The 12884-nt window shown below is 33.2% G+C and overlaps 1 protein-coding gene and 1 long non-coding RNA gene across 3 annotated transcripts in view; one reads left to right on the plus strand and one right to left on the minus strand.

The window, feature by feature from the left end:
* The first annotated feature begins 937 nt into the window (after nt 1-937).
* The window catches only part of LOC148285511 (A-kinase anchor protein 200-like), a 34102-nt gene continuing 22155 nt past the window's right edge, over nt 938-12884 (plus strand). Inside the window, exon 1 of one of the 2 annotated variants that reach the window (XM_088224200.1) lies at nt 938-1197. The gene's annotated coding sequence lies outside the window, so the exon portion shown is untranslated. The remainder of the gene's footprint in view (nt 1198-12884) is intronic. The other variant, XM_088224208.1, reaches the window with a different exon arrangement.
* Nucleotides 3766-5074, minus strand: LOC148285512 (uncharacterized). Its single transcript, XR_015821963.1, has 2 exons — nt 3924-5074; nt 3766-3834 (listed from the first exon to the last, which is right to left on the minus strand). It is a non-coding gene; the product is annotated as an uncharacterized LOC148285512 (long non-coding RNA).

A 12884-nucleotide genomic window follows, 5' to 3' on the forward strand; every position in this document is an offset into this window, starting at 1 on the left:
TGCAAAAAGTAAAAAACATTATTTATGCCGCCAGCATTTTTTAAACACTCAAAAATAGGACAAGAATGTAAGCAAAATATAACACATCCTCTTTTCTTCTTCAGCCAGTAGTCGTCCACTCCTGAACGTAGGCCTCATCCATCCTTCCCCACGCCAAATGGTCTTGGACTATTTGTATCCACGCTGTTCCGGAATGCTTCACAATATCATCTCTCCTGTGGAACTGAGATTTTTATATTATTCTAAATTAGTTACAAAGTTAACAACTACCTATAAATGATGTCACAAATATAACACGTACTAATTAAAAATATTTTTTTAAAAATGCCTTATTCGAAATATTTTATTAAGAGTTAAAGTAGAATTTTGAAAAAGCAATAGATATGAAAAAAACAACGCGAAACCGAGAAAAAAATTACTGAGTCTAGTATCTACCAAAATATAATCATTATGCTATGATAAGTTCGAGTCTAAGCACAAAAAAAGTATACCATAATATCAAGGCTCTTTTAAATATCGCAATAAAAAATATTTTTGTATTAAACCACGCATAATATGATCTTTGAAGAAAATATTAAACATTTAACTCATATAGAAAATAACAGAACGAAAATAAAATTTAAAAGTATCTTCAGTATATTCTAATAAATTTAAGTTCCTTTTTTTTCTTATCAAAAATCAACAGTAAAAAATAAATAAAAGTGTTGGTGTTCAAACATAGGCAGAATAAGGAATGTTACATAGTTTTTTTTATGATCACTTAAAAAGGCCATAAGTCTTATAAATATCTGAACCTCCACATTCTTTTATTAAAAAGATTTGCCATCTTTGTTAAATTATTTGTAAAATGTATTTTTTTTTTAAGGTAGGCTACTATTATTATAGTTTTGGAAAATTCGCGGTTCTTATTTGTAGCGTCAAGTTGTCAAACTTTTGCGTGATTCATATTTTATCCGCTAGAGGATCATATTATTATATTGGCTATGCTGAAGCGTCGTAAAATGTGCTGCCCAATGAAATTACAGTAAAAATCCCTGTCTTCTTCAACAAAGTTTGAAATCAAGTCGGGGTGGGGTATCCGCCATATTGAGCCGTGTGCGCGCTTTGATCGAGTGAGTCTGTTCTTGTTTTAAAAGTGTTGTGCGTTCTTTTTTATATTGTTTTGTGGTTATATCTTGGATTATATTTAATACTAAGGTAATTGAAATAATTTAATTTATTCATACTTCTAGTGATGTTTTGTTATGTACTTAAAACAATTTGAAAACTGAGATCTCAATTCCGAAGCCGGCTTTTTCTTTAATTGTTATATATTTGTTTTTGTAATATTTAAAAAATATGTTTTACAAAATTTGTTGTAAATTTTGCATTATTTTGTAATATTTGTCTTTTGAAAATATATTGCAGTTTTTAATTGCACAAATACTTCATTAAAATGTCAATAGAATATTTAGAATTTGCACGTTTTGTCGGTCTCGGCATGTACCTAGTATGTTTATTGAATATTAATTTTTACATTACCATTGAATACGGAATTTGTAAATCGGACTTTTATTCAATGTTATTTTTTATTTGCGAATGACAGCAAAAAAATCTCGCCAAATCGGATCAGTTTTAATTCATATTTTTTATCGTTATAAAAACGGTTATTGCTTAGTTATTGCGCTTCTGTCCTAGAGTACTTCTTCATATCGCTCGTGTGCATTATTACGTATATACTTGACGATCAGAATGTTTATTATATTTATTTTCGCGATTTTCAAACGTTTTGTCACTATTCTTAAATATCTAAACTGTCACCGGGCATCCAGAATTCGAAGGAAACGTCATATCGCGCATTCTTCGATAATATAACAATGCACATAGGGTTTATAAAATATTGTTGCATGGCTAATCAATGTTTAGTCATTTTAAACGCTTGTGTGTCTTTATTTATTAAATATTTATTATTTCTATCTGTACTCTGAATACAATATTTACGATATAACTATCGAAGTTACTTCTCAGCGTGACTCGCGCGTGTATGCACAATATGCACACAAATCACGGTACACGGGACACAGGACAAAGAAGGCTCTAGAAAACCTGTCAGACAAAATCATTCGGACAGAAAGATCTCCGGCGTTTTTTAGCCCATTATAATCCTTAAATCCATCGGTTGAAAAATACATGCTTCGACCTTCTTCTACTTTTGATCTCGCAGTTGTACAACTTAGTGCAATCCAGTCAGATTGTGAAATGGCTGGCCCAGTTGTCTCCGGGTTGTGCAAAAGTTTCAATTATGTGTATTGTCACGAAGTTATTATTTTTATTTTATACTCAAAATGTTTAGCAAAGTCTCGAATTACTGTTCAGTTTTACGACTGCTTTAATTTTTTGCTTAAAAAAATAATAATTATCAATTTACATAACATATTGATAGCGATGAAGAATCTTTTAGCAAATTCACCTTGGTTTCCTGCATGCTTATTCTGTTACAATTTCGTTTCGTAAGTTCGTTCGTTAGTCATATATATCCATCTCGTTCTAACTCAATCAAAACTATATTTCGCTCTCGTTCCCTCTCTTACGATACGAATGAATTTGCGAAACAAATTAGTTACAGCATAAGGCCACTGAGTCTTTGTGCTGACATGTTTTTATCAGAAATATTTGCGTTCTTGTTTTTACCCAAATATTTCAATTTTATGTAATTTTCAACTAGTCGGAAAAAACTGCTTGAAAAATGCAAATCAGGTGAGCAGGGTTCGAACCTCCGACACTTCCATGGGACCAAAACCTAATGGGAATAAAATAATGCTCGTTTTGTTGCATTTTCTTCTATCGTAGTACCCTGCACCTTTCTCCGAACCTACGCGAGTCACAGGAAACGCCTTCAATATGCACTTTACACCGATTAATCATCCTCTTCTGTGAGCTGTGAGTAACCCCACTCGTGTCACGTTTCTCGCTAATACGAGTAGGTTCTCTTTCGCGAAAAATAACTATTAGTCAACAATGAAATAAGTTCTTGGATAATTTAAAATACGTATATGTTATATCTATATTTCTATGTTTATCCTACAGTGGGATAGGGAAGAGGTAAAATGCTCTCCAATATCATCAAATTTGCGTGAAAATGGTTTCATTTTGCAATAATCGATTAAAGTCGATCCATATTTCTCTGAGGAAACCGGTTTAGTTAACGGCATTACCTAGTTCATCCCGCTTCAAACAAAATGCAACGCGATTTGGATTCTCGCAAATCCGTGCTATGTGTAGCATATTAAGTACCGAGCACTTTGTACAGCATTTATAGAAAAGGGCCGATTTCGCATCAGTCGTTAGAATCCCCATGCCAGGGTAAAATTATTTTGATTTATTTATTTATTGGCATTTAAGTTTTTAAGTGAAAATTCTTGATGGAAGTTCATTGTAATTTATTATATAAATAAAACACGAGTGATACTTTAATCCACAAATTTGGAATATACAGTGACCGGTTTCATCGCTTTCGCGACATCTTCGAGACTGGTATCTTTATTAAAGAGTTAAATGTATTTATACAAAACAGAGGTAAGGATAGATAATTCAAAGTTATATGTAAGTAAATTAAATAAAGTTATTTTTATCTTAAGGATCATTATCAAAAATTTTTCTTCGGGTTAACTAATGAGTTGATATAATGCTATTTTAATGAGTTTAAGTAAAATAAAATACAATAAAATAGTTTAAGTTAAAAAAATAAAATAAAATACTTTGTAAAAAAAAAAAAAATAATTATAAGGATGGGTTGATTTTTATTGAATTATAATTATTTTTATTTACTTAATGGCAGAAAACCCCACTAACCAGCTCGCTTAAATATGATTTTTGAATGACTTTTAACCATTGCCAAAACGATATGCTTAACGATCGTCCGCATTTATCTATTGAGGTAGTACTGAGCGATTACAAGGCCGACTCTCGATACGTTCTCTCAGACTAACAGACGGAAAAAATATAATATTTTTTTCACAGTGATAACTTTCTAACGCCTAGATACCCTTATATATTAATAGGACAGAACCTAACGACATTATTTTCGCATCTAGGCGTTCGTTTTATTAAACTGACAGTTATGTCGGAATTTAATTAGACTTTAAAATTTACTTACTTCTCTCTCGTATTTTTAATAGGCTTTTAAGAAAAAAAGTGCCAACCTCAAAACTATTTAAAATTTAAATAAATTATAATTAAATGAGAAATTGCTCGGTGGAACAAAATGTTTGATATTTAATGCGTAGAAAAACGTATCGAGGGGTTCTAGACCCGTCGGTATAAACCGATGTACTTACATTAAAACTTGATGGTGGGGGTATTGGTAGTATATCTTTGTAGTTGGTCGGGGACTTTTATCTTCAACTATGACGTCATACTGAAGCTATGTCAATTTAGAGGGTAGATTTGTGTACCGTGACGTACGCTTCCCCTTGTTTCATATCGATGTATCTACCCAAAACTTGAAGGTGGGGGGGCGGTAGTATATCTTTGTAATCGCTAGAGGGAATTTATCTTTAACTATACCGTCAAGGTGAAGGTATGACGTCTTTATCTTCTTATCATAATCGAGGCCCTGGTATACAGAGGCGGGTGTCGGTGGTCACATAGTCAGAAAATGGTATAATATATATTATTAAGAGGTCATGAAGTTATTTATGTTAGTTTTTGCCTTTATAGCCCTTCGCGGTTCAATTAACGATGTTCTAATAAATATCAGTTACCCAGATGCATAGCATTTTACAAAAATACGCCCTCGCCTTGAATATGGGAAATACGTTAAAAATCATCCAAGAAACTTGCGTACCTACCAAATATCGACCTCTGACATTGTACATCGTGTATTGGTACACCAATTCCAGATATTGATCTCGATTTTACTATTGCAAAATGTGCAACCCTTGTGGTGCTGACCCACGCACTGAAGGCTCCGGGCTCTATTGCCAATGTGAAAACAAAAAATAAGTGTCTTTTTTCTAAAGCCTGGGTGCTCTGTACTGTACTTCACCACTGTAATTGGGCTTCCTAGCCTGTTGTGGTGCAAAAAGAAAAAAAATATTTATTCAATGAAATAAGTTGCATGAATCGGTTACATAGTACCTATCAAAATCACGATTAAAATCGTTTTAATATTTGACTTTTTATTGTAGTCGTGGGATTACCAAAAACACGTACTACTTTCGCTCAGAGAAATTGCTCTTTTGTGGCCCTAAGAGCCTTCAATGTCCTGGGGTGTTATTACAAAGGCTCTCGTGGCCGTAGAAAACACTTTTATCTCGCGTATTTTGTATATAAATACACGATATGTCCTCTACGGCCGCGAGAGCGATTCAGAATAGCACCGCTGGATGAACATAATAATCTCAAAAACGAATCCTTTTTCAGGAGTAGTTTGGATTTTGTATAAGAAAAGAGACCATCGCAGATTTAGAGTAATGACACGCCACTTGCTAGAGCCGCCCATACGGAGAAAAACAACTATATGATTATTAACTACGAAGTTTGCTACATATTACAGCAACACAACGGGCCGTTAGTACTCGTGTCGAGAATCGCAAGCGCTAACCGCAACCGTTCGTTACACGTCGACTAAAAATCAAACCAAAATTTGGAACACTTGTTCTATGCAATAGAGCTAAAGGGTTTCTCTAGTGAATTATTACTCTGATATTGTAAGAGACTGCTGCGCGACAATGCATAGATTTATATACTACTAAGCGTGTTGTCCAGATGTTCATTAAAATGTATGTTTGTGTAATAACTTTTATTTTTCGTATTTTTATTAATGCAAGCTTGTCCCTTATCCCATCTCAACACAGGGCTCTCGGCCTTACAGAGTTAGGGATACGTTATTTTATTGTTTTGTAATATGTAGGTTGCCGGGAATCGAATCCGCGACCTCTTCGTGATGACCAAACGCTCTAACATTACGCTACTAGAGGGACACAACATAACACCACCGCGTTACGATGTACGACTTCAGCCTTCACTCGTGTCAGTCCTGTCGTTCGTGACTTGTTTCGCGACCCGGTATATTATTAGACGGGGGCGCGGGTGCTTCCCCGTTGCAGGTAGACATGAAGTCCGGGCGCGGGGTTCAGCCTACAGTCCCCTCGCTACTCGCTATCCGAGTACTCTGTACAGTGCGTGACTTGAACTCTGTCGCCATATTGTCGGTGCAATACAATATCGGTGAATTGACCTTCGCTTTTGTGCCGTGGGCAATTTGTAAATGCGCTATTCGGTTCCGGTTTCTCATCGTACATCGTTTTAAATCACTTTTCTCATTTTGTCTTCTTCAATTAGGAATTTATAACTATTTAATTGGGTAATGAAAAACTGCCCATTTTGCAGAATACTTACCGATGCTACGCGAATTTCACTCGACATTTTGCTTGTTTTAGTTTATTTGGTTGCATTTATTATTATCGTTGGAAACAGTATTGTAATCTACGTGATATATTTACTTCTTAATGCAGTTTTATAGTATAAAGTATATATTTAAATAAACATGGTAATATTTATTTATTTAATTTTACAATACGCCCAAAGGGCATTTACAAAAAAATAGACAGGTAAGTACAAACATAGTAAGTAATAATTTAAAAGATAATCAACGCTTTTTTTGTATACATGTAGAAACAATAAAAAGCATATTGCTATGCAAAATAAAAAGTGAAACTTTACATAGTAAAAAAGAAAAATATATATATTGATATAACAAAAGTAATTGAATTAAAAAGCAAATTGTTAATAACTTGTAAAGAATTTAAACAAAAAAATATATAAATAATAAAAATTAGTTTACAGTAAGTAAATAAGATAATAACATAATATCTGGTACACAAAAATATTTGATACATTAATTTCAAAAAATATATTACATTATTTGGAGTTCGTCCAAATGTTTACAGAGAGAAGAAGTTTAAAATGTTGGAAATTTGTTTTCAGGCGTTGCCTAGTATGTGAAATAATTCAATCAGATGAATCTCTTCACAACAATAAAGGTTTCAGCTATTCAACTTCACTAAAATCAACAGATGGAAGAATTTAAGAAGTATGGATGTTCAAACATAGGCAAAATTATGAATGCTACACAGTGTGTAAAGTGTCCACTTAAACCAGCCAATGACGGGTCATAAGCCCTGAAAATGCCTAGACTTCCATATTCCCTTATCTAAAATGTTCTCCATCCCTGGTGTAATTTGATAATGATAATATATTATACGAGTCGTCTATTTCCAAAACCCGCTATATCCGTATAGCGGGTTTTGGAAGTTGCGCACTAGGCCTCCGATTGCAATGGGAAGGTTTACTGATGGTTGTCCGTATCATCAACTCGAATTTTTAAATTAAAAATTGCATTAATTTGCATGATATTTTGCCGGCAACATGATCTGAGAAAGGCAAATAAACATTTATGAATATTATTGGTAGAAAATTCGAGTTGACGATTCCGACTAGTGTCTGTAAATGTATTATCCTCATTGTGATCGAGAGCCAGGGGGCGATTGCAATCGGAAGATACGAAAGCTATTCCTTCACTATGACGGTATAGTTGAAGATAAATTCTCCCGAGCGATTACGAAGATACGCTATTGACCCTGTATCTTCGAGTTTTGAGGTAAGTACATCGATCTATCGAAGGCCGCCATCGGGGCACCCGTACCCCACGGTACACAAAATCTACGCTCTGGAAGTGGCAAAAATCAGTTTCAAGCGAGCACTTTTTGCTTTAATTTTGATTTATTTAAATCTTAAATCGTTTTGAGGTGGGTTCGTTTTATTGCAGAAGCCTATTTAAAATACGAAAGATGAAAAATACAATTTTAATTTGGCATTGAGCTCGGAGTAAAGTTTTTAACAGTTAAGACAGCGATGATATCTATGATCTAGCGGTTAAGATTTAAGAATTAGAGATAGTTATAGAACATGGGTCAGATCATTTGACGTTTGAGGTGAGGTAATGCTCATGCGCCGTAAGGTGCAATGGCAACACTTAATAAATATTAAGTACCATTTTTTTTCATCTGTTGCCATATCCTTTTAAAAACACATATCGAAATTTCGGTAGATCCGGCTTAGGTAGATAGAGATAGTATAAAAGTTAAGTATACCTTCTCGATACATATCGATGAAGGCAGCGTTTGTAATCGCCCCCCAGGCCACCAATTACAATGACGAGGTAAATGATTTTCCGATCATTTGGCCGAATATTCGCATAAACATTTCAGTTGCCTGAATCGGCGCAGTTCCAATCATGTCACCAACAAAATTTCACGCATAAAAAATAGGACAAATTAAAAATTAGTTTTACTTACACATCCGTATTCAGCAACGACCTGTGTTATACATGTAATACAGCATCTGCCATCGCATTAGCTAATGTAAAATGCTTCACTTTTTTTTTTTCAAAAAGCTTTAGTAATAAAAAAACTCAGTTATTTCCAGAATTATATTAATTTCTGGTGTAAGTAGTTACCTAGTTAAAATTTTCTAGGTATTTTGACTATAAAGTCTACAGTATTTCTGCAATGTACAATGCATGCATGTGTATGGTGACCTTGCGGCTCCTCTCCGCGGAGTGCAAGCACTCCATCAAATGGCGCGGGCGCGGGCGTGAGAAGTATTAGAATACCCGCTTTGTACTCCGCTAGTAACGGAAGCTGATTACTAATTCTGATTATTATTTCTGGCTTGTTCGTGTTTATTAATCTTAAAATGTGTTTTTATTAATGGTGTTGCGAATGAATTGATTAAATTATAAATAAATAATTAATGGAGGAATACAAAAGCGATTTTACACACCATACCATTGTTTGTATGAAAAAAGGCAATTTGCGCTTCTAATTTTTCCTTTGCCCGACAATTGGTAAGTGTATTTAATTTTAGTACGTCCAGACCTTTGTAGCCAAGTGCTGGATTTAACAAGAGTGTATAAAAATTAACAAATTTTACACATTTACAATGCACTTGAAATAGACATTCTGCGTTTACGTTTTATTTTTAAATTCTTCTAGTACCTATTTTCTTTACTACAAATCTAATATTTTTAAATAAGAAAGGTTTTGTGAAGAACCGTGGGATATCGGGGGTTAAATAACACTGTAATTGTTTTTTTTAATTTTTTATTAATCTGTATAGACCGACCGATTTTATGATTACAATAAATTGTAGGTATATGTCAGTTATGCTGGGAAGGGTGTGATTTGGGTTTATATTCAGAATTGAATGGTGTGCCAGCTATCTAACTGCATACGTGTATCTTTTCAGAGTTAAAAAGTTGTAATATAATTTATGTTTAAATCCGGTCTATATTTTAATTATTATTGTTTATTATTTTATTATTATTGTTTATTATTGTTTATTATTATTTTTAATGGTTCACAAACAATAAACGATACATACGACATTGGTATAATAATCACAATTGGTTATGTTTAGATATTATTCATCAATTATATTATGTGAACAAAACATGCACAAATAAGTTTTTAAATATATGTATATTTTAAATTGACTAGCCTAATTAAATTATATTAATATCATGAAAGTTATAACAATAAATTATAATTACAGGTTATATTACAAATTATTTTACCTAACTAACATTATGGTCTATTTGATTTTATAACTTGCGTTACAGTTCTCCTATAATTATTTCATGTATCGTTAAATAAACCAATATCAGAATTACTTTCTACGTATCTTAACATAAATGATAAATGCATTAAAGTGCGCCACATTATTATTGAGGGTTAAAAGGTAATAATATAATTAATCTAGTAATATTTTTAATTCAGCTGTATAAAAAACGTGAAAATAATACTTACTAGTTTTTTAGCGGCATTGAATGTATTTTAGGAATACCGTAAGCAGAAATTTGAAATGCTTTAAGGGACAAGTTGTAAATTGTTAAAAAAGGGAAAATAATTTAAATAAAGAATTTTTCCCGTTTTTCTTAATATATTAGGAGTTTATATACTAGAACAAATGAGTTGATAAATATCAAACGCCAGTATGTCCTCCCAATTTTATTTTTTTAATATTTGTTATTCAAAATGTAGATAATTTTTTTTATCATTTCAGTACTGTTCAAATTAAAAAATGTCCTCATTATAATACAATAAAACACGGTAAAAAAAAACTCTGATTCAATTCAAAAGCTAGTATGCCCACATGGACACTGGTGGATCGTTGTGGACATAACTGCGTTTGATATTTATCAACTCAAATATTGTACGGAGAAAAATTATATTTATGTACTTACAAAAACTAGTTTTTTTCCCCTCTCTTCAACAATTTACACTTCGTCCCTTACAGTATTTCAAACATAAGCCATCGATATGATTTCATGTAAATCCTTCATAATGTATAGCAAATAATGTGGAATGTCGGATTGGCAGGTTTACTTATTTATTTGAACAATCGCTAGGTATTTTATTTATTTATTCAGATTTCCTATTCGAAACATGTACATATTGCTTTTAACATCTTAACATTCCTATGTAATACCAGTCGTCAATGAATACTACGCCGTGATATTGTTTTGTTGCAAAACATTAGATAAAGCATTATGTTTTTCTCAACAGGAAAAAAGCAGTGCAATTAAAAAAAAAAAGAAAAATGGCATTTCCATATCAAGGCTTTCTGCATAAGCACACATGCGATATCCAAAAGTAAACCCTTGTAAATATATGTACATATGTGTTTTAATAACCTTACCGACCGAAATATTTACTTAAATACTCATACAATCGCATACTCCAATAACAACCAAGAAAAAGAAAATGAAAAGTAAAAAATGGCGAAATTTTTAAGAGTACAAAATGAGGCACTCAATCAAAGTATTGTCTTGGATCCCTAGCCATTGTGGTATTTCTGGTAGAGAGTGGACGCGTTAGCAAATGAGACAGTTCATTACGGGGATCCTTCTTATAGTAATTGCTACCGCTGCACAGTTATTCACCTAGAATAAGCTATGTGGACAAAAACATTTTTTTGTTCTGGTTTTGATGAATAATATTTTGTTGTTTTTTTTAACAATTACGCATTTTTTGACAATTAAAAAGCTTTGGGAATATTTGATTAAAAAAAATACTCAACTACGGAATAAAAAATGTATTTAAAAAATCGGTATTATAACAAGGAAATTATGTACACAATTAAACACAGCACAAATTATACAATCAAATTAACTTATACTACTATAGAATCAACTTATGATGGCCTTTGACAGTCACACATCAAAGGCATTTTATGACCAAAATCGCCGCGATTTTTAAATAATAATCAAATAGAAAATTAAACCTGTGCTAGATAAATAATTATTTCCTATATCAATGTAGAATGATAGCAATTTTTAAAATAAAATGCTAGCGAAGTGTCGATGTCAGATGTTACCTTGAGCTGCTGTTATTGTACATACTTTACAGAAATGATTTAGATTACATAAATAATACACAAGACTAACAATCATCATCACGACTCATCATCAACCTGACAATCAGACGAATTAGATACTAAGTAATCCCCATCGTCACATGGATGAACATCATTCGCCACCTGATGTGTTGCTATCGAAGGCGGGACAGTTAAATTCAGAATTTATCGGTTCTCTTTCTAGGCACTTCTCTGAGTGAGTTAATTACAGGATCGGACGTTAACAAAAGCATATTCAGCAAATCTGTATTCGTAGAAGTACGTGACTGTTTCCTCGTATGGTGCTCGCGGAATCTACGACAATCTTCATTTCGGGCCTCTTGAGATTCTTCCGAGAGCTGCCCGATTGGAAGAATGCATGTTTTGATAAACTCCGTACTATTTACCAGAGTTTTGTGCACAGTAACAGGCATATAGTACCACGAATACACATTGAGATAAAGTGTTCTGGTTTCGGAACAAAGTTTTTCAAATTCGATAAAATTAATGTCATACCTGCAGGATAGCGTTCTTAATAAAATACTAAACTTTTTAACGAAATTAACACCCAGTTCTGTAATCTTTCCACTCAGTTTCAGATCCATAAAAAACCTGCGAGCCGTGTTCCTATCATTTGTGTTTCCATAACCAGGTTTTAGTCTGTCTACAATAAACCACATCTGGTTTTTAAACTGTTGTTTGATTTCTTTCGAATGCTTGTTGCACATGATGGCTAATGTGTAACAAGCACTCGAAGGAACGAATCCACGCATGTAAAGTAGACAAACCGAAACCGTAATGTTCTTTTTTAACATCTACGTCTTTTAATTAGCCATTCATCATTTTGGGAGTAGCCCCTAACTGTTTTAAAAAAATATTTTTTATAAGTGTTGTGACCAGAGCTCCCGTCACATCCCTATTTACTAATTAATGTGAATGACGTATAAAACTTGAATTCACTTTTCGCTCCAATTGAACGTTCAGTTGTTTATCCCGTATGGCTTGAAGTTTAATTTCAGCGCGCGTTTCTGTCACAGAAATATGTTCATCCGAAGGGTAACACAACCTTTTTGGACTTAAAAAGACTATGATAAGATGGAAACACTTGATGGACCACTTTTGCATCTGTTTATAAGTGACTGGTGCATTTAGAGTCCTCGTAATAAGCTAATGTCTCGTCACTGTTCAACTGCCTGCCACCACAAATAACATCACCAGATTTTATTTTTTCTGCAGATTATGACTTTTTCTAATTAAAGTAGCTACGTTTTTGTGACCCGACATTCGATTTGCTACTTCAGCAACTGTGGTCAACTCAGTGACACTTCGCGATCGCACTAAGTCTTCAACCCTGCGTTTTTAGTTTTGTGTCTTTTTCCAAGCCAAGGGTTTGCATCTTAAACTAAATGTTACGGGAAAACCCTCGGTTCTCCCGAGTGATTCTG

This window comes from Micrasema longulum, unplaced genomic scaffold, assembly GCF_059751315.1.
Source record: "Micrasema longulum isolate JH-2025_06_02 unplaced genomic scaffold, ASM5975131v1 h1tg000030l, whole genome shotgun sequence".
NCBI lineage: Eukaryota > Metazoa > Arthropoda > Insecta > Trichoptera > Brachycentridae > Micrasema > Micrasema longulum.